Raw genomic sequence first — 26,359 nt, 5'->3', positions numbered from 1 at the left:
TGTGATTTGTTACATGTCTCTCTCTCTCTCTCCTCTCTGTTTTATTCTCTGTCTGTCTGTCTGTCTGTCTGTCTCTCTCTCTCTCTCTCTCTCTCTCTCTCTCTCTCTCTCTCTCTCTCTCTCTCTCTCTCTCTCTCTCTCTCTCTCTCTCTCTCTCTCTCTCTCTCTCTCTTTCATTTCTTGACCTTGGTAAATCCCTTGTGTTGTGTCAGTCGTTCGGTCAGAACAAGAAGGTAGTGTCATAGGCACTACCACACTTGTTCCATGTAACCTACACTTCTTCACAAAATTCTCCTCCTCAAAATAACTTACAACACATCATAAACTTAACATATCTGGCACCACTTTTCCCTGACATCTCTTCTAACTTAACAAGTTGTGTCCTCGCAGATATCACCAGCGACTGTATAATTTCATCACATGAAGCTTGGATGCTGTGACTCTGTGTCTGCGGTAGAGCTGCTGTTGCATGATTTATGTCTGCGGTAGATCTGTTGCTTCATGATCTGTGTCTGCGGTAGAGTTGCTGCTGCTGCATGATATGTGTGTACGGTAGAGCTGTGGCTGCATTCTGTGTCTGCGGGAGAGCTGTTGCTTCTGCATGCTCTGAGTCTGCGGTAGAGTTGCTGTTGCTGGCTCTCTGTCTGCGGTAGAGTTGCTGCTGCATACTCTGTCTGCGATAGAGCTGCTGCTGCATGCTATATGTCTGGTAGAGCTGCTGCTGTTGCTGCATGTTCTGTCTCTGGCAGAGCAGGATACCACATGGTTGATGAAGCTTTGCCTTCCCTGAAGCAGTGCCTTCACTGCTAGCTTGTCTGCTAGCAGTGAAGGCACAACATTCAGGAGATTTTCTTTTGGTCGTCCCTAATTCCTCCTTGGGCACTCGCCTCGACCCTCAGGCTATTCGGATTAGTGTAGCTCTTCGCCTAGCCACCCCCATACTCTCCGAACATAGGTGCATTGTGGCAGGGCGTTAACTGATCAATTGGATTGCATAGTCTCGTCTACCATACGTCAGAAGGGAAGTATGCCGGACATGAAGAGGTCAGCGACATCATCAAGCAGAGTCTCGCAACAGCCCGTTGCCAAGCAGAACGGGAACATCAAGAACAGAGGTCTGACAGAAGTCAAAAGCGTCCGGATAGATAGAGTCACCATGCTGCCCTTGAAAAACGATAAGCGGATTGAATGGGACTACACCTGTTCGTGTACATTGGCTGACACCTCCCTGCCATAATCTGAAGTTGAAAAGGGTGGTGCCGCCAGTTTCATGGAGACCCAGAAAATCAACAAATACAGCCGGCTGGCTCCTGACTATAACGTCGTCCCAATAGGGCCGAAGACTCTCGAAGCATGGGACAAGAGTGCTCTCAAATTCCCTAATAAGTTGGATAAGAAATTCACAAAGGAAACCAAGGACTCTAGAAGAATCGACTTTCTTGTCCCGAGACTCAGTGTTGCGATCCAGAGAGAAAAATGTCTGCAGCATTCTGGACACATGACCCACCGCCGGAGAGCTGGATGAAGTATATGAAATATAGGCTCTGTAATGTCATGCACGTTGTTCTCCTTCTCAGTGTATCTTTTTTAATGCATTTTGTTTTCAGAGTTCAAAAACATATCTTATAGGGGGTGGTAATAGAAGATGAAAAATACCCAAACAACTCCAGGGAGAAAATTCCTGAGTTTTTCCTGAAGTACGTTTATTCTCTTTTCTGAGGATATGGAGCCCTAGTCAGTTCTAGAATTTTTTTCTTCCCATATATATATATATATATATATATATATATATATATATATATATATATATATATATATATATATATATATATATATATATATATTATTATTATTATTATTATTATATTATTATTATTATTATTATTATTATCACACTGGCCGATTCCCACCAAGGCAGGGTGGCCCGAAAAAGAAAAACTTTCACCATCATTCACTCCATCACTGTCTTGCCAGAAGGGTGCTTTACACTACAGTTTTTAAACTGCAACATTAACACCCCTCCTTCAGAGTGCAGGCACTGTACTTCCCATCTCCAGGACTCAAGTCCGGCCTGCCGGTTTCCCTGAACCCCTTCATAAATGTTACTTTGCTCACATTCCAACAGCACGTCAAGTATTAAAAACCATTTGTCTCCATTCACTCCTATCAAACACGCTCACGCATGCCTGCTGGAAGTCCAAGCCCCTCGCACACAAAACCTCCTTTACCCCCTGTCTCCACCCTTTCCTAGGCCGACCCCTACCCCGCCTTCCTTCCACTACAGACTGATACACTCTTGAAGTCATTCTGTTTCGCTCCATTCTCTCTACATGTCCGAACCACCTCAACAACCCTTCCTCAGCCCTCTGAACAACAGTTTTTGTAATCCCGCACCTCCTCCTAACTTCCAAACTACGAATTCTCTGCATTATATTCACACCACACATTGCCCTCAGACATAACATCTCCACTGCCTCCAGCCTTCTCCTCGCTGCAACATTCATCACCCATGCTTCACACCCATATAAGAGCGTTGGTAAAACTATACTCTCATACATTCCCCTCTTTGCCTCCAAGGACAAAGTTCTTTGTCTCCACAGACTCCTAAGTGCACCACTCACTCTTTTCCCCCATCAATCAATATATATATATATATATATATATATATATATATATATATATATATATATATATATATATATATATATATATATATATATATATATATATATATATATATATATATATATATATATATATATATATATATATATTATATATATATATTTGAACAGCACGGAGAGAGCAAGCATTAGGGTCAATATTTCCGTCTTAAAATAGGAGATTATAACACAAAGATGAAGTAAAACATACCAAGAGGTGATTACAACAGTTTTACCTGGGCATACCTATATTAAGTGTTATATTATACGAGTATAATATAGAGGGGTATGATCATCGTGCTAGTGGCAGCGTGCTTCTTGCTGTTCCTCGGGGATGGTGTGTAACTCAATTTGTGTGGTGATGGATGGAGTTAACGCCGCCAAGTCAAGGTTTCTAACTCCCCATTCTCCCTCCCCCTAACTCCTCAACTTTTAACTTATCGATTTATGGGGCTCTTAGCAACCATCATCTTCGAATTATTATCCATCTCATTCCTTTGTGCTTTGTTCTTCCGTAACCGAAAGTCCTTAGATGGAATTAATTACGACGCCTGTCTGAAGTAAATTGTGTTATGCAGACGATGCTGCGAGTACAAGCCAGCACCAGGACAACACTACAAGCCAGCACCAGGACAACACTACAAGCCAGCACCAGGACAACACTACAAGCCAGCACCAGGACAACACTACAAGCCAGCACCAGGACAACACTACAAGCCAGCACCAGGACAACACTACAAGCCAGCACCAGGACAACACTACAAGCCAGCACCAGGACAACACTACAAGCCAGCACCAGAACAACACTACAAGCCAGCACCAGGACAACACTACAAGCCAGCACCAGAACAACACTACAAGCCAGCACCAGGACAACACTACAGGCCAGCACCAGGACAACACTACAAGCCAGCACCAGGACAACACTACAAGCCAGCACCAGGACAACACTACAAGCCAGCACCAGGACAACACTACAAGCCAGCACCAGGACAACACTACAAGCCAGCACCAGGACAACACTACAAGCCAGCACCAGGACAACACTACAAGCCAGCACCAGAACAACACTACAAGCCAGCACCAGGACAACACTACAGGCCAGCACCAGGACAACACTACAAGCCAGCACCAGGACAACACTACAAGCCAGCACCAGGACAACACTACAAGCCAGCACCAGGACAACACTACAAGCCAGCACCAGGACAACACTACAAGCCAGCACCAGGACAACACTACAAGCCAGCACCAGGACAAACACTACAAGCCAGCACCAGAACAACACTACAAGCCAGCACCAGGACAACACTACAGGCCAGCACCAGGACAACACTACAAGCCAGCACCAGGACAACACTACAAGCCAGCACCAGGACAACACTACAAGCCAGCACCAGGACAACACTACAAGCCAGCACCAGGACAACACTACAAGCCAGCACCAGGACAACACTACAAGCCAGCACCAGGACAACACTACAAGCCAGCACCAGGACAACACTACAAGCCAGCACCAGGACAACACTACAAGCCAGCACCAGGACAACACTACAAGCCAGCACCAGGACAACACTACAAGCCAGCACCAGGACAACACTACAAGCCAGCACCAGGACAACACTACAAGCCAGCACCAGGACAACACTACAAGCCAGCACCAGGACAACACTACAAGCCAGCACCAGGACAACACTACAAGCCAGCACCAGGACAACACTACAAGCCAGCACCAGGACAACACTACAAGCCAGCACCAGGACAACACTACAAGCCAGCACCAGGACAACACTACAAGCCAGCACCAGGACAACACTACAAGCCAGCACCAGGACAACACTACAAGCCAGCACCAGGACAACACTACAAGCCAGCACCAGGACAACACTACAAGCCAGCACCAGGACAATACTACAAGCCAGCACCAGGACAACACTACAAGCCAGCACCAGGACAACACTACAGGCCAGCACCAGGACAACACTACAAGCCAGCACCAGGACAACACTACAAGCCAGCACCAGGACAACACTACAAGCCAGCACCAGGACAACACTACAAGCCAGCACCAGGACAACACTACAAGCCAGCACCAGGACAACACTACAAGCCAGCACCAGGACAACACTACAGGCCAGCACCAGGACAACACTACAAGCCAGCACCAGGACAACACTACAAACCAGCACCAGGACAACACTACAGGCCAGCACCAGGACAACACTACAGGCCAGCACCAGAACAACACTACAAGCCAGCACCAGGACAACACTACAGGCCAGCACCAGGACAACACTACAAACCAGCACCAGGACAACACTACAAGCCAGCACCAGGACAACACTACAAGCCAGCACCAGGACAACACTACAAGCCAGCACCAGGACAACACTACAAGCCAGCACCAGGACAACACAACAAGCCAGCACCAGGACAACACAACAAGCCAGCACCAGGACAACACCAGCACCAGGACAACACCAGCACCAGGACAACACCAGCACCAGGACAACACTACAAGCCAGCACCAGAACAACACTACAAGCCAGCACCAGGACAACACTACAAGTCAGCACCAGAACAACACTACAAGCCAGCACCAGGACAACACTACAAGCCAGCACCAGGACAACACTACAAGTCAGCACCAGAACAACACTACAAGCCAGCACCAGAACAACACTACAAGCCAGCACCAGAACAACACTACAAGCCAGCACCAGGACAACACTACAAGCCAGCACCAGGACAATACTACAAGTCAGCACCAGAACAACACTACAAGCCAGCACCAGAACAACACTACAAGCCAGCACCAGGACAACACTACAATGTCATGTAGGGGGGGGTATTGGAATGTAGTGGATAATTGGGGAATATGGGAGTAGGGGAGTATGTAGGCCGGGGACAGGCAGGCGAGGTGGTAGGAGAGATGAGTGATTAGCGGAGGTAGGTAGGTAATGTGAGGTCACTGGTGACTACATCTTCACCTCTCATTACTCTACCCGCCACACTACACTACTCACCCTCTCACTACTTTAACTAAACATAAATAAATGGAGAAAATAACGGGGACAGTGAATATTATTATTCTACTCAAACACAGTTTATTATTAAGTCCTTGTACAATAATATATTTGGGAACAGGAGAACATTATTGTGGTTTAGATAAATGGGATGGTATGTATAAGCAGTGAGACAGGGAACACAATCAACTTGACGAGAATGAATTTAACTTACAATATAGTTCAGAGGGCAGTTCATCACAGGAACTAAGCCACAGGTCCCAAGACCTACACAGCACGAGTACTGCGCCAAGCCAGTACTCTGCCCAATGCTTCCAACAGTCTCCTCCAGAGACTTCAGGATCCTTCTCCCGAGCCCTGCACCCCAGCAGCAGCTGCTCTCGAAGTCTCTCTGCTCGGAGCTCTGCACTCAGGCCAGAGCTCCGCACGAATCTCCTCTGCTCAACTGTTCCTTGGGCTTATATTGTCCCGAGAGCACCCCCCACAACCACTTGTACGACCTAACGCCTAGATCTGACGCCGTCAAGCACAAAAGACCTCAGACGTGGGCGTGGCTGACAGACGTTTGCCAAGGCAAGGTGTGACCATATAATTGGTTAAATTAGGTCTCCCAAGAGACCTCACAAGCCCAGCTGAACTACATCATAACAAGTCAGCACCAGGACAACACCAGCACCAGGACAACAGCACCAGGACAACACTACTACACATCTCTCATAATTCATTACGCATTTATTTTACCTAGATTAAATAACAACTTTATTACTATTATTAATTATTATTACATTATTATTATTAGTAGTAGTAGTAGGATTATTATTATTATTATTATTATTAGTAGTAGTAGTAGTAGTAGTTGTTGTTGTTGTTATAGTAGTAATAGTAATATCATTATTAATATTATTGGTAGTAGTAGTAGTTGTAGTAATAAAAGTATTATTATTAGTAATAGTAGTAGTAATATTATTATTATTATAATTAGGTCTATGGTGAATCTCTAAACCCGTTGGGGTGACACAGTGCCAGGGGTAAGAGGAGGTAATCAGACTGCTCTAACTTACAGATATAAAACTAAAACATAAACAAAAAAAAACACCAAGTCCTTCTTGCTCTCCAGACGATGATTGGATGATTTGTGAGCCAGCGACCAATCAGGCAGCACATCCGCCTCTCCATTTAGCAAATCGGCTTAATCGATGGTATAATTCAATAAGCACACATTTTCCCCCATTCCGGCCATTTTCTATTGCGTTATTCCCGTATCTTTGTGTGTGTTCCACAGTGCCGCTGAGGTTTCCAGCGGGTTTCGTCCCCAGGGGGCGGCAGAGGACGCACTTTCCACCTCAAGGTTAGTTCTGTGCCCAGTTTTCAGCGAATGACACACATACTGTTAGTAATATTCAAGTGAACATTTCTAAGTGTTTGTGTGTGATGTATAGTGAGGGAAATATTAAGCGAGGTGTGAACAAGGGAAGGAGGGAGATGTGAGCGAAAGTCAGCCCTCGCCTGATGAAATTGTGAGCTAACACAGCGTGGCAAATGTTGACTGATAGCTGAGGCTGGCGGCAGGCAAGTTGGGTTCGTCTTTATCTTGGAGCCAGCCTAATTATCTAGCCTCGTGCACGGCTACCTAATTACTTGATGATATGTGGAGGCTTCAGCATGCTTCTTACCTAATTAGTGCTTGATGCTCCCGTGATATACTCGCACACTTGGGGAGGAGTTGGTGGTTAGTGATGGTGGTTGTGGTGAAGGGGGTGGTAGTGGTGGTGGTGATAATGGTGGTGGTAGGGGTGGTCAAGAGGTTGTGGTGGTGTCCAAGAGATGGAGGTGGTAATCAAGTGGTGGTAGTGGTGGTCAAGCAGTTGTGGGGTGGTCAAATGGTGGTAATGGTGATCAAGCAGTTGTGAGGTGGTCAAGTGGTGGTAGTGGTAGTCAAGCAGTTGTAGGTTGGTCAATCAAGCAGTTGTGGGGTGGTTAAGTGGTGGTAGTGGTGGTCAAGCAGTTGTGGGGTGGTCAAATGGTGGTAATGGTGATCAAGCAGTTGTGAGGTGGTCAAGTGGTGGTAGTGGTAGTCAAGCAGTTGTGGGTTGGTCAAGTGGTGGTGGTGGTGGTCAAGCAGTTGTGGGGTGGTTAAGTGGTGGTAGTGGTGGTCAAGCAGTTGTGGGGTGGTCAAATGGTGGTAGTGGTGATCAAACAGTTGTGGGGTGGTCAAGTGGTGGTAGTGGTGGTCAAGCAGTTGAGGGGTGGTCAAGTGGTGGTAGTGGTAGTCAAGCAGTTGTGGGGTGGTCAAGTGGTGGTCAAGCAGTTGTGGGGTGGTCAAGTGGTGGTAGTAGTCAAGCAAGTCAAGTGGTGATAGTGGTGGTCAAGCAGTTGTGGGGTGGTCAAGTGGTGGTAGTGGTAGTCAAGCAGTTGTGGGGTGGTCAAGTGGTGGTCAAGCAGTTGTGGGGTGGTCAAATGGTGGTAGTGGTAGTCAAGCAGTTGTGGGGTGGTCAAATGGTGGTAGTGGTGGTCAAGCAGTTGTGGGGTGGTCAAGCAGTTGTGGGGTGGTCAAGTGGTGGTAGTGGTAGTCAAGCAATTGTGGGGTGGTCAAGTGGTGATAGTGGTAGTCAAGCAGTTGTGGGGTGGTCAAATGGTGGTAGTGGTGGTCAAGCAGTTGTGGGGTGGTCAAGTGGTGGTAGTGGTGGTCAAGCAGTTGTGGGGTGGTCAAATGGTGGTAGTGGTGGTCAAGCAGTGGTCAAGTGGGTAGTGGTAGTCAAGCAGTGTCAAGTGGCGGTAGTGGTGGTCAAGCATTTGTGGGGTGGTCAAGTGGTGGTAGTGGTGGTCAAGCATTGTGGGGTGATGTGGTAGTGGTGGTCAAGCAGTGGGGTGGTCAAGTGGTGGTAGTGGTAGTCAAGCGGTTGTGGGGTGGGTGGTATCAAGCAGTTGTGGGGTGGTCAAATGGTGGTAGTGGTGGTCAAGCAGTTGTGGGGTGGTCAAGTGGTGGTAGTGGTAGTCAAGCAGTTGTGGGGTGGTCAAGTGGTGATAGTGGTAGTCAAGCAGTTGTGGGGTGGTCAAATGGTGGTAGTGGTGGTCAAGCAGTTGTGGGGTGGTCAAATGGTGGTAGTGGTGGTCAAGCAGTTGTGGGGTGGTCAAGTGGTGGTAGTGGTAGTCAAGCAGTTGTGGGGTGGTGATAGTGGTCAAGCAGTTGCGGGGTGGTCAAGTGGTGGTACTGGTGGTCAAGCAGTTGTGGGGTGGTCAAGTGGTGGTAGTGGTAGTCAAGCAGTTGTGGGGTGGTCAAGTGGTGGTAGTGGTGGTCAAGCAGTTGTGGGGTGGTCAAGTGGTGGTAGTGGTGGTCAAGCAGTTGTGGGGTGGTCAAGTGGTGGTAGTGGTGGTCAAGCAGCTGTGGGGTGGTCAAGTGGTGGTAGTGGTGGTCAAGCAGCTGTGGGGTGGTCAAGTGGTGGTAGTGGTAGTCAAGCAGTTGTGGGGTGGTCAATTGGTGGTAGTGGTGGTCAAGCAATTGTGGGGTGGTCAAGTGGTGGTAGTGGTTGTCAAGCAGTTGTGGGGTGGTCAAATGGTGATAGTGGTGGTCAGGTAGTTGTGGGGTGGCCAAGTGGTGGTAGTGGTGGTCAAGCAGTTGTGGGGTGCTCAAGTGGTGGTAGTGGTAGTCAAGCAGTTGTGGGGTGCTCAAGTGGTGGTAGTGGTAGTCAAGCAGTTGTGGGGTGGTCAAGTGGTGGTAGTGGTAGTCAAGTAGTTGTGGGGTGGTCAAGTGGTGGTAGTGGTGGTCAAGCAGTTGTGGGGTGGTCAGGTGGTGATAGTGGTAGTCAAGCAGTTGTGGGGTGGTCAAGTGGTGGTAGTGGTGGTCAAGCAGTTGTGGGGTGCTCAAGTGGCGGTAGTGGTGGTCAAGCAGTTGTGGGGTGCTTAAGTGGTGGTAGTGGTGGTCAAGCAGTTGTGGGGTGGTCAAGTGGTGGTAGTGGTGGTCAAGCAGTTGTGGGGTGCTCAAGTGGTGGTAGTGGTGGTCAAGCAGTTGTGGGGTGGTCAAGTGGTGGTAGTGGTGGTCAAGCAGTTGTGGGGTGCTCAAGTGGTGGTAGTGGTGGTCAAGCAGTTGTGGGGTGGTCAAATGGTGGTAGTGGTAGTCAAGCAGTTGTGGGGTGGTCAAGTGGTGGTAGTGGTAGTCAAGCAGTTGTGGGGTGGTCAAGTGGTGGTAGTCGTGGTCAAGCAGTTGTGGGGTGGTGGTGGTAGTGGTGGTCAAGCAGTTGTGGGGTGGTCAAGTGGTGGTAGTGGTGGTCAAGCAGTTGTGGGGTGGTCAAGTGGTGGTAGTGGTAGTCAAGCAGTTGTGGGGTGGTCAAGTGGTGGTAGTGGTGGTCAAGCAGTTGTGGGGTGGTCAAATGGTGGTAGTGGTAGTCAAGCAGTTGTGGGGTGGTCAAGTGGTGGTAGTGGTGGTCAAGCAGTTGTGGGGTGCTCAAGTGGCGGTAGTGGTGGTCAAGCAGTTGTGGGGTGCTTAAGTGGTGGTAGTGGTGGTCAAGCAGTTGTGGGGTGGTCAAGTGGTGGTAGTGGTGGTCAAGCAGTTGTGGGGTGCTCAAGTGGTGGTAGTGGTGGTCAAGCAGTTGTGGGGTGGTCAAGTGGTGGTAGTGGTGGTCAAGCAGTTGTGGGGTGCTCAAGTGGTGGTAGTGGTGGTCAAGCAGTTGTGGGGTGGTCAAATGGTGGTAGTGGTAGTCAAGCAGTTGTGGGGTGGTCAAGTGGTGGTAGTGGTAGTCAAGCAGTTGTGGGGTGGTCAAGTGGTGGTAGTCGTGGTCAAGCAGTTGTGGGGTGGTCAAATGGTGGTAGTGGTGGTCAAGCAGTTGTGGGGTGGTCAAGTGGTGGTAGTGGTGGTCAAGCAGTTGAGGGGTGGTCAAGTGGTGGTAGTGGTAGTCAAGCAGTTGTGGGGTGGTCAAGTGGTGGTAGTGGTGGTCAAGCAGTTGTGGGGTGGTCAAATGGTGGTAGTGGTAGTCAAGCAGTTGTGGGGTGGTCAGGTGGTGGTAGTGGTGGTCAAGCAGTTGTGGGGTGGTCAAGTGGTGGTAGTGGTGGTCAAGCAGTTGTGGGGTGGTCAAATGGTGGTAGTGGTAGTCAAGCAGTTGTGGGGTGGTCAAATGGTGGTAGTGGTAGTCAAGCAGTTGTGGGGTGGTCAAGTGGTGGTAGTGGTGGTCAAGCAGTTGTGGGGTGGTCAAATGGTGGTAGTGGTAGTCAAGCAGTTGTGGGGTGGTCAAGTGGTGGTAGTGGTAGTCAAGCAGTTGTGGGGTGCTCAAGTGGTGGTAGTGGTGGTCAAGCAGTTGTGGGGTGGTCAAATGGTGGTAGTGGTAGTCAAGCAGTTGTGAGGTGGTCAAGTGGTGGTAGTGGTAGTCAAGCAGTTGTGGGGTGGTCAAGTGGTGGTAGTGGTGGTCAAGCAGTTGTGGGGTGGTCAAATGGTGGTAGTGGTGGTCAAGCAGTTGTGGGGTGGTCAAATGGTGGTAGTGGTGGTCAAGCAGTTGTGGGGTGGTCAAGTGGTGGTAGTGGTGGTCAAGCAGTTGTGGGGTGGTCAAATGGTGGTAGTGGTTGTCAAGCAGTTGTGGGGTGGTGGTAGTGGTGGTCAAGCAGTTGTGGGGTGGTCAAGTGGTGGTAGTGGTGGTCAAGCATTTGTGGGGTGATCAAGTGGTGGTAGTGGTGGTCAAGCAGTTGTGGGATGGTCAGGTGGTGGTAGTGGTGGTCAAGCAGTTGTGGGGTGGTCAAGTCTTGGTAGTGGTGGTCAAGCAGTTGTGGGATGGTCAGGTGGTGGTAGTGGTGGTCAAGCAGTTGTGGGGTGGTCAAGTCTTGGCAGTCGTGGTCAAGCAGTTGTGGGATGGTCAGGTGGTGGTAGTGGTGGTCAAGCAGTTGTGGGGTGGTCAGGTGGTGGTAGTGGTGGTCAAGCAGTTGTGGGGTGGTCAGGTGGTGGTAGTGGTGGTCAGGCAGTTGTGGGGTGGTCAAGCAGTTGTGGGGTGGTCAAGCAGTTGTGGGGTGGTCAGGCAGTTGTGGGCTGGTCAAGCAGTTGTGGGGTGGTCAAGCAAAAAACGCGATTCTAAAAGCTTAGAGATCTCCAGTGAATACTAGAAAGGACTGCCCTTCTAGCATCCAGCCTGTTACTGGGTTTTCGTAACAAGTAGTCAGTATCCTTGTCCAATTATCCATTAAAATTCAGTATGAATTATTAGTGCTTTAGGATTACAACTGGTAGGCTACTAACTAGAGAAATTAAAATTTAATAAATTTATTAAGTCTAGAGGTATATTATCAAAGTAAATTAAATCAATCACAGTAATGAAAATAATATCAATCTCTCGAGTTCAATATTATTGTGCTGAAAGCACATATCACATTTATAATTCTTAAGTACCGTCTGGTACATTAACATTTAATAAGATATTACAAATATGTACAAGTAAGTTTGTGTATGCGTGTAAGTGCTCTAAGTAGTTCACTATGTCTCAAGACTCGACTAGACTTAAACAAGTGACTGACAAAGTCCTCAAATAAACTAACTTCTTGACCGACTGGCAACCAGAACAGTCTGCTTGAACAATGAAAAGAATGCTAAGCCCAATAGCCATATAACAAGCGACTGCGACACAATCAGGATCAAGGAGATAATATAACGACACTAAGTAGGGACCATCAGCAGATCCTCCACAAAAGTTACAAAACTCCCATACTACTGAATCTAAGTTCAGCATAGGAAAAACCGTGACTGTGACAATACACAGAAACCAGTACAAAATTAGGTCAGAAGCTATAGCTAAGGACCTGAGATGTTCAGAGTGTCTAAGCGACACACAACCTCAGTACAACGTCGAAAATCACTAAGTCTATACAATGTTCTGTGAACAGAGTTCTACAGAACTAACAAGAATAATGAGACAGACAATCTGTCCAACCACCAAGCGAGTCTAGAGCAGACTGAATACTTCACGAGAGGTGAGGACACCCCCCACCTCGATCACATGATATCCCCGTGGACAGCACAGCTCAGAAGCCGGCAGTATAACGAGCGACAAGCGATAATTACAGTAGTTTGACAATCAAGACTTGAACTGAGCACATATTATGTACATCCTAACAACATAAGTCAAATAAGAATATAAAGCAATATATTTACGATTTAGCTATTATCGCAAATATAAGCAATATAAAATTATATGAAAAGATAATATACATTATATATATACATAATAATCATTGTAACCCATTCAGGGGTTGCAACAGTGGTGGTCAAGCAGTTGTGGGGTGGTCAAGCAGTTGTGGGGTGGTAAAGCAGTTGTGGGGTGGTCAGGCAGTTGTGGGGTGGTCAAGCAGTTGTGGGGTGGTCAAGCAGTTGTGGGGTGGTCAGGCAGTTGTGGGGTGGTCAAGTGGTGGTCAAGCAGTTGTGGGGTGGTCAGGCAGTTGTGGGGTGGTCAAGTGGTGGTCAAGCAGTTGTGGGGTGGTCAAGCAGTTGTGGGGTGGTCAAGCAGTTGTGGGGTGGTCAGGCAGTTGTGGGGTGGTCAAGTGGTGGTCAAGCAGTTGTGGGGTGGTCAGGCAGTTGTGGGGTGGTCAAGTGGTGGTCAAGCAGTTGTGGGGTGGTCAGGCAGTTGTGGGGTGGTCAGGCAGTTGTGGGGTGGTCAAGCAGTTGTGGGGTGGTCAAGCAGTTGTGGGGTGGTCAAGCAGTTGTGGGGTGGTCAAGCAGTTGTGGGGTGGTCAAGCAGTTGTGGGGTGGTCAAGCAGTTGTGGGGTGGTCAAGCAGTTGTGGGGTGGTCACGCAGTTGTGGGGTGGTCAAGCAGTAGTGGGGTTGTCAATCAGTTGTTGGTCAAGCAGTTGGGGTGGTCAAGCAGTTGTGGGGTGGTCAGGCAGTTGTGGGGTGGTCAAGCAGTTGTGGGGTGGTCAAGCAGTTGTGGGGTGGTCAAGCAGTTGTGGGGTGGTCAAGCAGTTGTGGGGTGGTCACGGGGTAGTTTACCTGGAGTTTAAAAAAAAATCAGGGAACGGATGGGGTTTGACCCCATCCGTTCCCTGTTTTTTTTAGAGTCCCAAAACTCACAGTCCAGTGCTGCGTTAACCACCTGGAGTTTACCTGGAATATCTTCTGAGGTCTCCGCCACCACGGCCCGGTCCCAGACCAGGCGTCCTGCTACTGGTCTGATCGTTCAAGCTGTTAGTGCCTGCCGCCCGCAGTCCAACGTATGCTCCACAACCAGGCTGACTGGAAACTATTTTAAGGAATCTGTCGAGTTCCCTCTAAGGTTAGGTAAGGTTCACCAGGAAGCAGAACAAGTGTTTCCTGACGCGGGTCTTAGTCATATGATGACCAACTGGAACTTTTAATAATCATCTGACCAGGGCCTTCCACTCTCTTAACGGCCCATCCCTTTTAAACTATGGTTTTGATTTTAAGCAATAAATAGCGTTCCCTCTTGAAGACAGCTATGGATTTGTTAGTAATAACCCCCCCCTTATGCATGAAGGAAGCGTGTTGACGAGTCGTGGTACCTTTACACTGAGTTCTCTCTCATTGTACTCATTGCTCCCCCGCATTTCGTTGGAGGTATCCTGCACCGTCTGCCAAGCCTCTTGTGTTAACAGAGCATAATTTCGGTGTGCAGGTTTGGGACCAATTCCTCCAGTATCTTCCAATTGTAGATATATCTTTCTCACCTTCTTTCTAAGGAGTACAGTTGTAGGGACTTCAGGTATTCCCAGTAATTTAGGTGCTTAGCTGAGTTTACGTGAGTTGTGAAGGTTCTCTCTACATTTTCCACCTCAGCAATTTCACCTGTCTTGAAGGGTTGTGTGATGGTAGTGGTGGTTGAGGCTGACAGATTGGGTGGTGCTACTGGTGATGATAGTGATAGTGGTGGTGATGATGGTGGTAGGGGTGATAATGGTGGTAGTGGTGGTGCTGATGGTGGTAGTAGTGGTGATGATGGTGGTAGTAGTGGCAATAATGGTAGTAGTGATGGTGATGATGGTGGTAGTAGTGATGATGATGATAGTGGTGGTGATAATGGTGTTGGTGATGATGGTGGTAGTAGTGGTAATATTGGTAGTAGAGGTGATGACGGTGGTAGTAGTGATGATGGTGGTAGTAGTGGTAATAATGGTAGCAGTGGTGGTGGTAGCTGTGGTGATGATGGTGGTAGGAGTGGTGATGATGGGTGTAGTAGTGGTAAGATTGGTAGTAGTGGTGATGTAGAGGTGGTGATGATGGTGGTAGTAGTGGTGATAATGGTAATAAAGGTGGTGATGATGGTGGTAGTAGTGGTAATAATGATAGTAGTGGTGATAATGGTGGTAGATGTGGTGATGGTGGTAGTAGTTGTGATAATGGTGGTAGTGGTGATGATGATGATATTAGTGGTGATAATGATGGTAGTGGTGGTGATGATGGTAGTAGTGGTGGTGATGATGGTAGTAGTGGTGGACAAGTGGTGCTTGTAGTCTCAGACCAGGTAACTTTCATGGCTGCTCCCTCATCCCTCTCTCACTGCCCTTCCCTTTCAATCTTAATCTCTCTCTTCCTCTTCTCCTCTTACCTCTCCCCTTCCGTCTCTCTCACACATTTCCCCTCACCCTCTCCATCACCTCTCCCTCACTATCTCTCGCTCTCTCTCTCTCTCTCTATCTCTCTCTATCTCTCTCTCTCTCTCTCTCTCTCTCTCTCTCTCTCTCTCTCTCTCTCTCTCTCTCTCTCTCTCTCTCTCTCTCTCTCTCTCTCTCTCTCTCTCTCTCTCTCTTTACACAGGGTTTGACAATGTTAAGGATCCCTAGCTATTTATTGACGAGCTATTTACAGATTAAGGATTCCTAACTTTATTGACAAGCTAAGAGCTGTTACCTACATCAGCTCATTTGAAAGCATTTTTATTGTTGAGACATACGAGTATTTTTATTGTTATGAGACATACAAGTAGGGAACAGGATGAAGTTGGAGCCATCTGTGGGCCAGCATTTTCATCTGATCAACTGACTTTATCTCGTTGACATCATAATGCTGTATGAATGTGTTCCATACTCGAGTCATCCTGGGGATAAATGATCTCAGATGAAGTGATGTTCTAGAGAAGGGCACAGCCAGAGTGAAGTTGCTGCTTTCTGCCCGTCTTGTGGTATAGAAGCTTGCTTCACGCTGTCCTCGAAGTGGATCCAAGTGTGGTACTTTGATAATGTTGGCCTTGTACATAACAGTAAGGCCACCCACATCCCTCCTGTGTTGAAGGCTCTGCTGAAATGACAGAGCTATCCAGGATTGGCCCAGGCGAGAGATGAGACGTCTTGCTCTGTTCTCGACTCTGTCAAGCAGTCGCAGATGAGAGGGGGGGGCAGGCGAACCAAGAAAGTGGAGCATATTCAAGGTGTGAGCGTACTTGTGCCACGTACAGAATCTTGCAACCCCTGCTGTCAAGCAGATGCGAGTTACGGCGAAGTGCTGTAAGCTTCCTGGCTGCCTTGTTTGCAAGATTTACAACGTGGTTTTTCATGGTCAGTTTGGAGTCAAATTTCACCCCAAGGATATCAACTTCTTCCCCAGGTGCCAACACCCTCCCATTCATCCTTACTACTGCACCGGCATTACCATCATGGTGCCTAGAGATCATCATCATTTGTGTTTTCTCAGGTGCAAATGTTACTTGCCATCTATTTCCCCAAGCTGATATAGCTCTTAGCTGGTGATTGATGTAGCTTAGAGCAGCTGGCATTTCTTCTCTTGGGTAAGCGAATGTCAGTGTACAGTCGTCTGCATATGCATGGGATTCTGGGATGAGATGAAGAAGGTCATTGAAGTAGACATTCCATAACAATGGTCCCAGAACGCTTCCTTGTGGAACACTTACCCCAATAGGATGTCTTGCTGATTCTGTTCCATTGAGAACTACCCTTAGAGATCTACCATGAAGGTAATCACTGAGGGAACATAGCATAAAGCCTGCAATTCCCAGAGCTTGCAGTTTTGCTAAGAGGCCCTGGTGCCACACCCGGTCGAAAGCACCAGCAATGTCCAATGCTACCACACAGCTGACTTTGGATTCATCCAGTGACTGGTGCCACTTAGTGGAGAGGTTTAACAACAGATCAGCAGCAGAGTAACCTTTCCTGAAGCCATATTGACGGTCACAAAGTAGTGTGTGGTAGTCAAAAAACTGTCATTTGTCTTGAGATTATTGTCTCAAGGAACTTGCCAGTGATTGACAGGAGTGACACTGGTCTGTAGTTGCTGATTTTTGCTCTGCTCTTCTTTTTGTGAACAGGGACTACATTTGCCTCTTTCCACAGAGAAGGCCATTTACACTGTACTAGGCAGTGCTGAAAGATGCGAGTTAGAGGTGCTGCTAGCTGGTCTGCACATCTTCTCATCAATCTTGGGCTCAACTTGTCTGGGCTCACAGCCTTTTTTTGGTCAAGCGATTTGAGAAGGAAAAGCACCTCTTCCTGCCTTATTGTCACCACTGACAGTTTTGACACAGTTCTTGCAGCTAGCCAAGGAGGGTCCCTTGCTGGATCTCTCTCTCTCTCTCTCTCTCTCTCTCTCTCTCTCTCTCTCTCTCTCTCTCTCTCTCTCTCTCTCTTTCTTCTCTCTCTCTCTCTCTCCCTCCCTCCCTCCCTCCCTCCCTCCCTCCCTCCCTCCCTCCCTCGCTCTCTCCCTCCCTCCCTCCCTCCCTCCCTCCCTCCCTCCCTCCCTCCCCTCCCTCAGCGCCAAGGAAATTGTAGAGAATCAGGTTTTATCTGAGGAAAGAAGAAGAGCTCCAGTTCCCTAGATCGGGAGCCCTTCACCGTCCTCACTGCACCTCCTCCAGGGTTCACCTTAGTACAGTGTTACTTGAAGCACAGTAACACTGTAAACAATACTGACAATTAGAATAAAGGTTCAACTTAGAGGGAAAAAACAAACATTATAAGATATAATGAAGAAAATATTATGCAAAACCGACAAGTTGATAAGTAAGACACATGTTCAACAGTTGCTTATTTTAATTGTTGAAGCGTGTGGCATAGGTGATAGTCTTCCTCAGTTATATACAGGAGGGCCCCCCAATGGAAATAAAGGACCCCAATGGAAATAAAGGACCCCAATGGAAATAAAGGACCCCAATGGAAATAAAGGACCACAATGGAAATAAGTCACTCTGTCTGACTTTTTTGGGTTATCCCAGGTTCTCTACACATATGCTGCTATGTATGATAATTCTATGTAACTGTATTTGTGTATACCTGAATAAATTTACTTACTTACTTACTTACTTATACAGCAGGTTAGGTTCCGGGCTGTTGCTGTAAAGCGAAAATCGCTCTAAAGTGAAACTTTTTATTTTTTTACTTTCTAATGCATATAAAAGTCTGATAACTTGTTTATACTCTCATATATTAAGTGAGCAGTAGAGCTAGGCCTAAATAAAATCATATACAGTACACACATTACTTAACTTAAAATATTTTCGTCCTTAGCATGTAGTGAGTATATTTATTGTAGGAAGTTTGAATAAAGGAAGAATAGGTATAATTGAAAACAGCTGCATTAGCAAAACGCTGTAAAGCGAAGCACTGTAAAGTGCTGCCTACCTGTACACAGGAGCAGGACCTTACAGGGGGGGGGGGGCAGCCGGTATGTTGGTCCGGGATCCGGCTGTGAATCTCTGTACGGGCCCAATAATACTCATATCCTTATTTACTACAAGTACATGTATATGGTGTATAGGCCTAGCTGACATCAGTGACATACTACTATATAGAAAGCCGCTTGTTATGCTGAGCATTTCGGGCAAATTAGATCAGTTTCGTCCCAGGATGCGACCCACACCAGTCGAGTAACACCCAGGTACCCATTTTATACTGATGGGTGAACATGGACGGCAGGTGTTTTATGGAAACGCGTCCCTAATATTTTCCAGCCGTACCGGGGTAGATTCGAACTCCGGACATTAGTGAGTGAGTTACGGGACAGCATATAAATAAATTTTTTAACAGACTACAAATTTTGTGAGATATTTCCAAATGTTTGTGTTAATTTGAAAATATTGTTGACAATTCCAGCTACAGTAGCGTTAACAGAAAGATCTTATAAGAAACTCAAACATATCAAAAAAATTTTAAGGTCTGCTACGTCTCAAACCCGACTTGTTGATTTAGGAAGACTGAGTATTGACTCAAAAATTGCCACAGAAATTGATTTTGATAGTCTTATTAGAAATTTTGTAGACAAAAAAAACGAAAGCTCATTTCAATAAGTAGTGTAAGTATTAAACTTTTAAAAAATTATTTTACTTTGAAAGAACTTATTAAACGTTTAAAAATTTAGGCACTTGTATAGTTTTAGATCAATAAAAATTTTCAAAATACATAAAGTATATGTATTAAGTATATGTTAACTGGTCATTGTGCTGCGCAGGAAATAAAGCTTAAAAGTTTACCAGTACTTTTATTGGGCTTCAAATTCTCAGTTTTGAGAGAAGCCTCAACCTGCTCCCTGGGACTCCAAATTAGTCTTGTTCCGCCTTCCAAAATTTCTCTTGAGTCCCTACAGAGGCGGGTAAACTAGAGAGAGCAGGAGTAATGACGAAGTATTTGACTGAAGAAACCTACCATGTAGGCCACACGTTTTAACAATAAAAATACTCACTGAAAGAATAAAAGGCAGTGTACCGTGACTGGAACAATATACAATAACCCGTACATGGGAGAATGAAACTTATGACGACGTTTCGGTCCGACTTCGACCAGTAACTAGTGTGACTAGTTAATGGTCTCTGTCGGACCGAAACGTTGTCATGAGTTTCATTCTCCTATATGCGGGTTGTGTATCGTGTAAGATATCGTGCAAATATATCTTACTCATCTAATTGTCGGTACTGTATACTATTTTCATCATTATATCTGTCGGACACAGCAGCACAACGGTATCTTCGTACAGAGGACATCTTCCACAACCCCATCGTTTAACAACTAGTTATAAGTAAAGAAGGGTTGCTTTTGAGAGGGACCTGCCTAGCATAGGCCAGTAGGCTTGCTGCAGTGCTCCTCAATTCATACCTTCTTGCTACTAGTAGTGGACCCCGCTTCCTGCAACGTCTTCCAGACCCTCCACATCCCACTTTCGGTAGTATATAAGACTCCATTCTCATGCTTCAGCTTCTCATTGTTCCAGACTATGGAGCAGAGCTCTTCTCCAGGCTGACAGACTGAGGCTAACAGACTGACTACCTCAAAAACTAGTTATCCAAGGTTGATAGACTTGATTACATCGTCTCTCCCTCGCCACTACTACTGTCTCCAGTTTATTCTTTCCTGTATTTGACTGAAGAATCCTGCCTTATATGCGACACATTTCAAGAAGATACGCAACTGTTACACCTCATGCTCGTACATTATAATATTTTTAATATGACAGAAAACAGGCCCTTCGGCTGTTTTCTGTCATATTAAGTTATTATTATTATTAAAGATTCGCCGGTATTCTCCCGGCCCGGGCCTTGTCCAAGTGGTGGCCCGGCCTTGGCTCCCTGTCTTGGGAGTGTCTGAGACCTAAGTCCCCCATGGGAGGAGGCACAAGTACCTCCTCATCTTTGGGACCAACTGTCCCCAGGCCTAGCCACAAGCTAGGCCTCTCTGGTCTGTCATCCCCGCCACAAGGGGGCTAATGGGAATGACAGTCTTGTGAGCTGCAAGCTCCGGCTCAGGCACCTTCCCTACCCTAGAAGAGCTGGGCATGGTGTCGATATCATATTAAGTCATCTTTGCATACTCTTCATATGGTTCAAAAATACAAATACCTTGTACTAGACCAGTTATGAAACAGTGTTGTCTTAATTCTAATTTGTTTTCATAAAATGTGTATACTATGGGCTTTCAAATAGTATATTTTTGTACAGTAATTTAAAAAATATAAATTATTGTTATTATTATTATTATTAACACACCAGTCGTCTGCCACGAGGTAGGGTGACCCCCCCCCCCAAAAAAAAAAAAAAAAAAAAAAAAACTTCCTCCATCATTGTCTTGCCAGAGTCGCGTCCTTACAATCTACAATATTCTTATTGTTATTTCTAAAAAACATGAAAAGTGTTAAAATTTTTGAAAAGCCGATAAGATTTGTTCGGATTTTTAACTGGGAGGTTAACCATCCATGATAACCCAGGAAAGTCAACACATCTTCTAAGACTATCTGTCTTATTTCCATTGTGGTCCTTTAATCTTGTCCCCCAGGATGCAACCCACACCAGTCGACTAGCACCCAAGTACCTTCTTATTGCTAGATGAACAGGGACTGCAGGTGTAAGGAAACATGCCCAACGTTTCCACCCATGCCGGGGACTGAACGAAGGACACTCAGTGTGTGAGGCGAGTGCGTTGCCAACCGAGCCACAGTAAATTATATATTTTATACCATGGGGAAAATAATATATACACCAAGAGGTGTGTATCTCTCAGTGTATATCCATTGAGAGTTTACCTTAATCCTTGTTTTAGGTATTAAAGTATCCTTGACTGGCGGTGAACAAGCGACATGCAGCCTTAATGACCCGTGGCTCGATTGGCAGCGCACTCGCTTACATACTAAGTGTCCGTGGTTCAATCCGCGGAATGGGCGAAAACGTTTCCTTACACCTGCTGTCCCTGTTCACCTAGCAGTAGGTAGGTACCTGGGTGTTAGTCGACTGGTGTGGGTCGCATTCTGGGGAACAAGAATGAAGGACCCCAATGGAAATAACACAGTTCTTGGTGATGCGCTGATTTTACTGGGTTATCCTGGGTGGCTACTCTCCCCAAGGTTAAAAAATCTGAAGAAAATGTTATCTTCGTGTAGTCCAGTTCCAGTTTGATTTGCCGGCCTAGTCCCGGCCCGGGTCTTGTCCAGCAGGTGACCCGACGTTGGCGTCCCTTTGGGGAAGTGTCGTAACATCGTCCATTCTTGATGTCTTGCAGAAACATCTTACCTTGGGAAGAGGGAAGTTCCTCTCTGTCTTCTGGGATACTTGCTGTTCCGATGTCTTTTTGCGCTGTCGATGATCATCTCAACGTCAGTGGTCAAGAATCTTGCATTGGTGTGAGTTGCGAGGCGGCAGAGGGCGGATAGTACTACTACTACTACTACTACTACTACTAATAATAATAATAATAATAATAATAATAATAATAATAATAATAATAATAATTTTTATTTCTACAAGTACATGTTGCAATTTATACAGACCTATCCGACATCAATGACATACTATATAATATTATTATAATGATAATTAAGCGCTAAACCTACTAGGATAATGCAGCGACATACTATATAGAAAGCCCCTGGTTATGCAGAGCATTTCGGGCAACTTAGGTTAATCTTGTCCCCCAGAAAGCGACCAACACCAGTCAGTTAACACCCAGGTACCTACTCGCTTGACTTACGAAATCGTAATGACACGATTGCTAACAAACCATACCACGGGCGGGGACTCTGATCGCGGGTTCTATCCCCACCCGTGGTATGGTTTACCTACTCGCTTCTAAGTGAACAGGGACAACAGGTGTAAGGAAACACGCCCATTGCTTTCACCCGTACTGGGGATCGAACCACGATGTCACATGTTTGACAGTGACATGTTAGAGTGGGTAAGTAGGTTTATTTAGGCACATGTACACATAAGTACAATTATTATATAGGGATAACCCCCCAAATGTCAGACTGTCTTATTTCCATTGGGATCCTTGTAATATCTTAGTATTTAAACCTTAAAAGTTAAAATAAACAGAAACGGTGGATCCTCAGCATGAACATTTACCTGTGGAGAAAAAACAAGCAGCCATCCCAAAAGCAGAAAATATAGGCTCCACTGGAGTTAGAAGGTGAAGGAGAGGGGATGGCAGAATAGTAGGAAAGGGGGAGTAGAAGGTGAGGGGAATGGGGTGTAGCGTTGAACATGGATAGATGGTTGGTGTCTTCAACGGGGCGACGGGTGGCATGGGATGAGTGGAAGCAGAGTCCTAAGGTCCTTGATGGCCAGGTACACTGTGTGCTGCCTTATCCTCCCGCACCTGTCCCACAGGGATCTGTGGGTTCGTGTAGTCAATAGGCTTTAATAATAATAATATATCTTTATTTCTACAAGTATATGTACAAGGTATACAGGCCTAGCTGACATCAGTGACATACTACTTCATAGAAAGCCATTTCTTATGCAGAGCATTTCGGGCAAATTAGGTCAATTTTGTCCCAGGATACGACTCCCACCAGTCGACTAACACCCAGGCACCCATTATACTGATGGGTGAACATGGACGGCAGATGTTTTATGGAAACACGTCCTAATGTTTTCCAGCCGTACCAGGGATTCGATCTCCGGATCTTAAGTGTGTGAGCTGAGTACGCTACGATCGGGCTACGGGACACCCAATTAACCATTTAATCAACTATACTATGGGCTTCACAGTATTACTGTACTCTCATCAAATATTCCTTTAAAATTATATCCATCTTGCTTTTTATTTGCTGTAAAATAAAGGATTGTTTTTATATCTATTCTGTGTTGGGCCATATATTAAGAAAATTAAGTAAGTTAATCCTAATTTATTTTCAAGTCTGGTTTTCTTTGTCACCTTTATATGTACTAAAGAAAACATGAGAAGTGTTTCTGGGTTGACTAAAGAAATATCATGAAATAGTTAAATAATAAGTAAGTGATGTTTACATGGCTTACCCTTCCGTATCTTGTTCCCCTACGTTGCAGTACTGACAGCACTGTTGGGGAATGGGTAACAGCCGTTACTGTTAAGCAGTCACCTGCTAAATACATTGAAGAAAGAGAGTTCACGGCCCGGTGGCCTGGTGGCTAAAGCTCCCGCTTCACACACGGAGGGCCCGGGTTCGATTCCCGGCGGGTGGAAACATTTCGACAAGTTTCCTTACACCTGTTGTCCTGTTCACCTAGCAGCAAATAGGTACCTGGGTGTTAGTCGACTGGTGTGGGTCGCATCCTGGGGGACAAGATTAAGGACCCCAATGGAAATAAGTTAGACAGTCCTCGATGACGCACTGACTTTCTTCGGTTATCCTGGGTGGCTAACCCTCCGGGGTTAAAAATCCGAACGAAATCTTATCTTATCTTAACTTGGTAAAATGTATGTACAATTATAGTAACGGTGCCAGAATTCATTTTGTGTGTAACAAATGTACTTTGGCACAGTTACCCTTTGCAATGATGACATTGATTTTACTAATTTTAATACAAATGACCCATTGTCATATATTTATGATTATAATTGTTTTATGAAGACAGGCCTTCACTTTATTCATGTCAACGCAAGATCACTTTCCAAAAATGGCAGATTAGGATTCTAGCTAATAGAACTAGAGCGGCAGTTATATCCATCTCTGAATCCTGGTTGGATGATACGGTGACTGACGACGAGGTCAAAATAGAAAGTTACAATATAAAACGCTTAGATAGGAACAGAAAGGGTGGTGGAGTATGTGCCTACATTAGAAATGACTTAGCTTACAACCCAAGACCTGATTTAAATAACAATAAACTGGAGATTCTATGGTTTGAAGTGCTGCTTCCCAAGACCAAACCCATCTTAGTAGGAACTAGTTACTGCCCTCCTACCCAGGACCAGTTCTTAGAAGACTTTTCCAGAGTCTTGTCCGGACTTGAAAACAATTGCGAGACAATAATACTGGGCGACTTCAATATCTGTTTTCAGCAGCAAAATAACGGGCTATGCAAAAGGTATAAGCAAATTCTAGGTTTAAATAGTTACACTCAACTAATTAATACACCAACCCGGATCGCGCAGTTCTCAGCCACCCTAATTGACCACATACTTTGTAACTGCTCTGAGAACATTAGTCAGTCAGGCGTCATTACCACAGGCCTTACCTGGAGTTTACCTGGAGAGAGTTTCGGGGGTCAACGCCCCCGCGGCCCGGTCTGTGACCAGGCCTCCTGGTGGATCAGCGCCTGATCAACCAGGCTGTTGCTGCTGGCTGCACGCAAACCAACGTACGAGCCACAGCCCGGCTGATCAGGAACTGCCTTTAGGTGCTTGTCCAGTGCCAGCTTGAAGACTGCCAGGGGTCTGTTGGTAATCCCCCTTATGTGTGCTGGGAGGCAGTTGAACAGTCTCGGTCCCCTGACACTTATTGTATGGTCTCTTAACGTGCTAGTGACACCCCTGCTTTTCATTGGGGGGATGGTGCATCGTCTGCCAAGTCTTTTGCTTTCGTAGTGAGTGATTTTCGTGTGCAAGTTCGGTACTAGTCCCTCTAGGATTTTCCAGGTGTATATAATCATGTATCTCTCCCTCCTGCGTTCCAGGGAATACAGGTTTAGAAACCTCAAGCGCTCCCAGTAATTGAGGTGTTTTATCTCCGTTATGCGCGCCGTGAAAGTTCTCTGTACATTTTCTAGGTCGGCAATTTCACCTGCCTTGAAAGGTGCTGTTAGAGTGCAGCAATATTCCAGCCTAGATAGAACAAGTGACCTGAAGAGTGTCATCATGGGCTTGGCCTCCCTAGTTTTGAAGGTTCTCATTATCCATCCTGTCATTTTTCTAGCAGATGCGATTGATACAATGTTATGGTCCTTGAAGGTGAGATCCTCCGACATAATCACTCCCAGGTCTTTGACGTTGGTGTTTCGCTCTATTTTGTGGCCAGAATTTGTTTTGTACTCTGATGAAGATTTAATTTCCTCATGTTTACCATATCTGAGTAATTGAAATTTCTCATCGTTGAACTTCATATTGTTTTCTGCAGCCCACTGAAAGATTTGGTTGATGTCCGCCTGGAGCCTTGCAGTGTCTGCAATGGAAGACACTGTCATGCAGATTCGGGTGTCATCTGCAAAGGAAGACACGGTGCTGTGGCTGACATCCTTGTCTATGTCGGATATGAGGATGAGGAACAAGATGGGAGCTAGTACTGTGCCTTGTGGAACAGAGCTTTTCACCGTAGCTGCCTCGGACTTTACTCTGTTGACGACTACTCTCTGTGTTCTGTTAGTGAGGAAATTATAGATCCATCGACCAACTTTTCCTGTTATTCCTTTAGCGCGCATTTTGTGCGCTATTACGCCATGGTCACACTTGTCGAAGGCTTTTGCAAAGTCTGTATATATTACATCTGCATTCTTTTTGTCTTCTAGTGCATTTAGGACCTTGTCGTAGTGATCCAGTAGTTGAGACAGACAGGAGCGACCTGTTCTAAACCCATGTTGCCCTGGGTTGTGTAACTGATGGGTTTCTAGATGGGTGGTGATCTTGCTTCTTAGGACCCTTTCAAAGATTTTTATGATATGGGATGTTAGTGCTATTGGTCTGTAGTTCTTTGCTGTTGCTTTACTGCCCCCTTTGTGGAGTGGGGCTATGTCTGTTGTTTTTAGTAACTGAGGGACGACCCCCGTGTCCATGCTCCCTCTCCATAGGATGGAAAAGGCTCGTGATAGGGGCTTCTTGCAGTTCTTGATGAACACAGAGTTCCATGAGTCTGGCCCTGGGGCAGAGTGCATGGGCATGTCATTTATCGCCTGTTCGAAGTCATTTGGCGTCAGGATAACATCGGATAGGCTTGTGTTAATCAAATTTTGTGGCTCTCTCATAAAAAATTCATTTTGATCTTCGACTCTCAGTCTGGTTAGCGGCTTGCTAAAAACTGAGTCATATTGGGACTTGAGTAGCTCACTCATTTCCTTGCTGTCATC

This window comes from Cherax quadricarinatus, chromosome 55 (genome assembly GCF_038502225.1).
Source record: "Cherax quadricarinatus isolate ZL_2023a chromosome 55, ASM3850222v1, whole genome shotgun sequence".
In the NCBI taxonomy this organism is placed as follows: domain Eukaryota; kingdom Metazoa; phylum Arthropoda; class Malacostraca; order Decapoda; family Parastacidae; genus Cherax; species Cherax quadricarinatus.
This window is presented reverse-complemented; position numbering follows the sequence as displayed.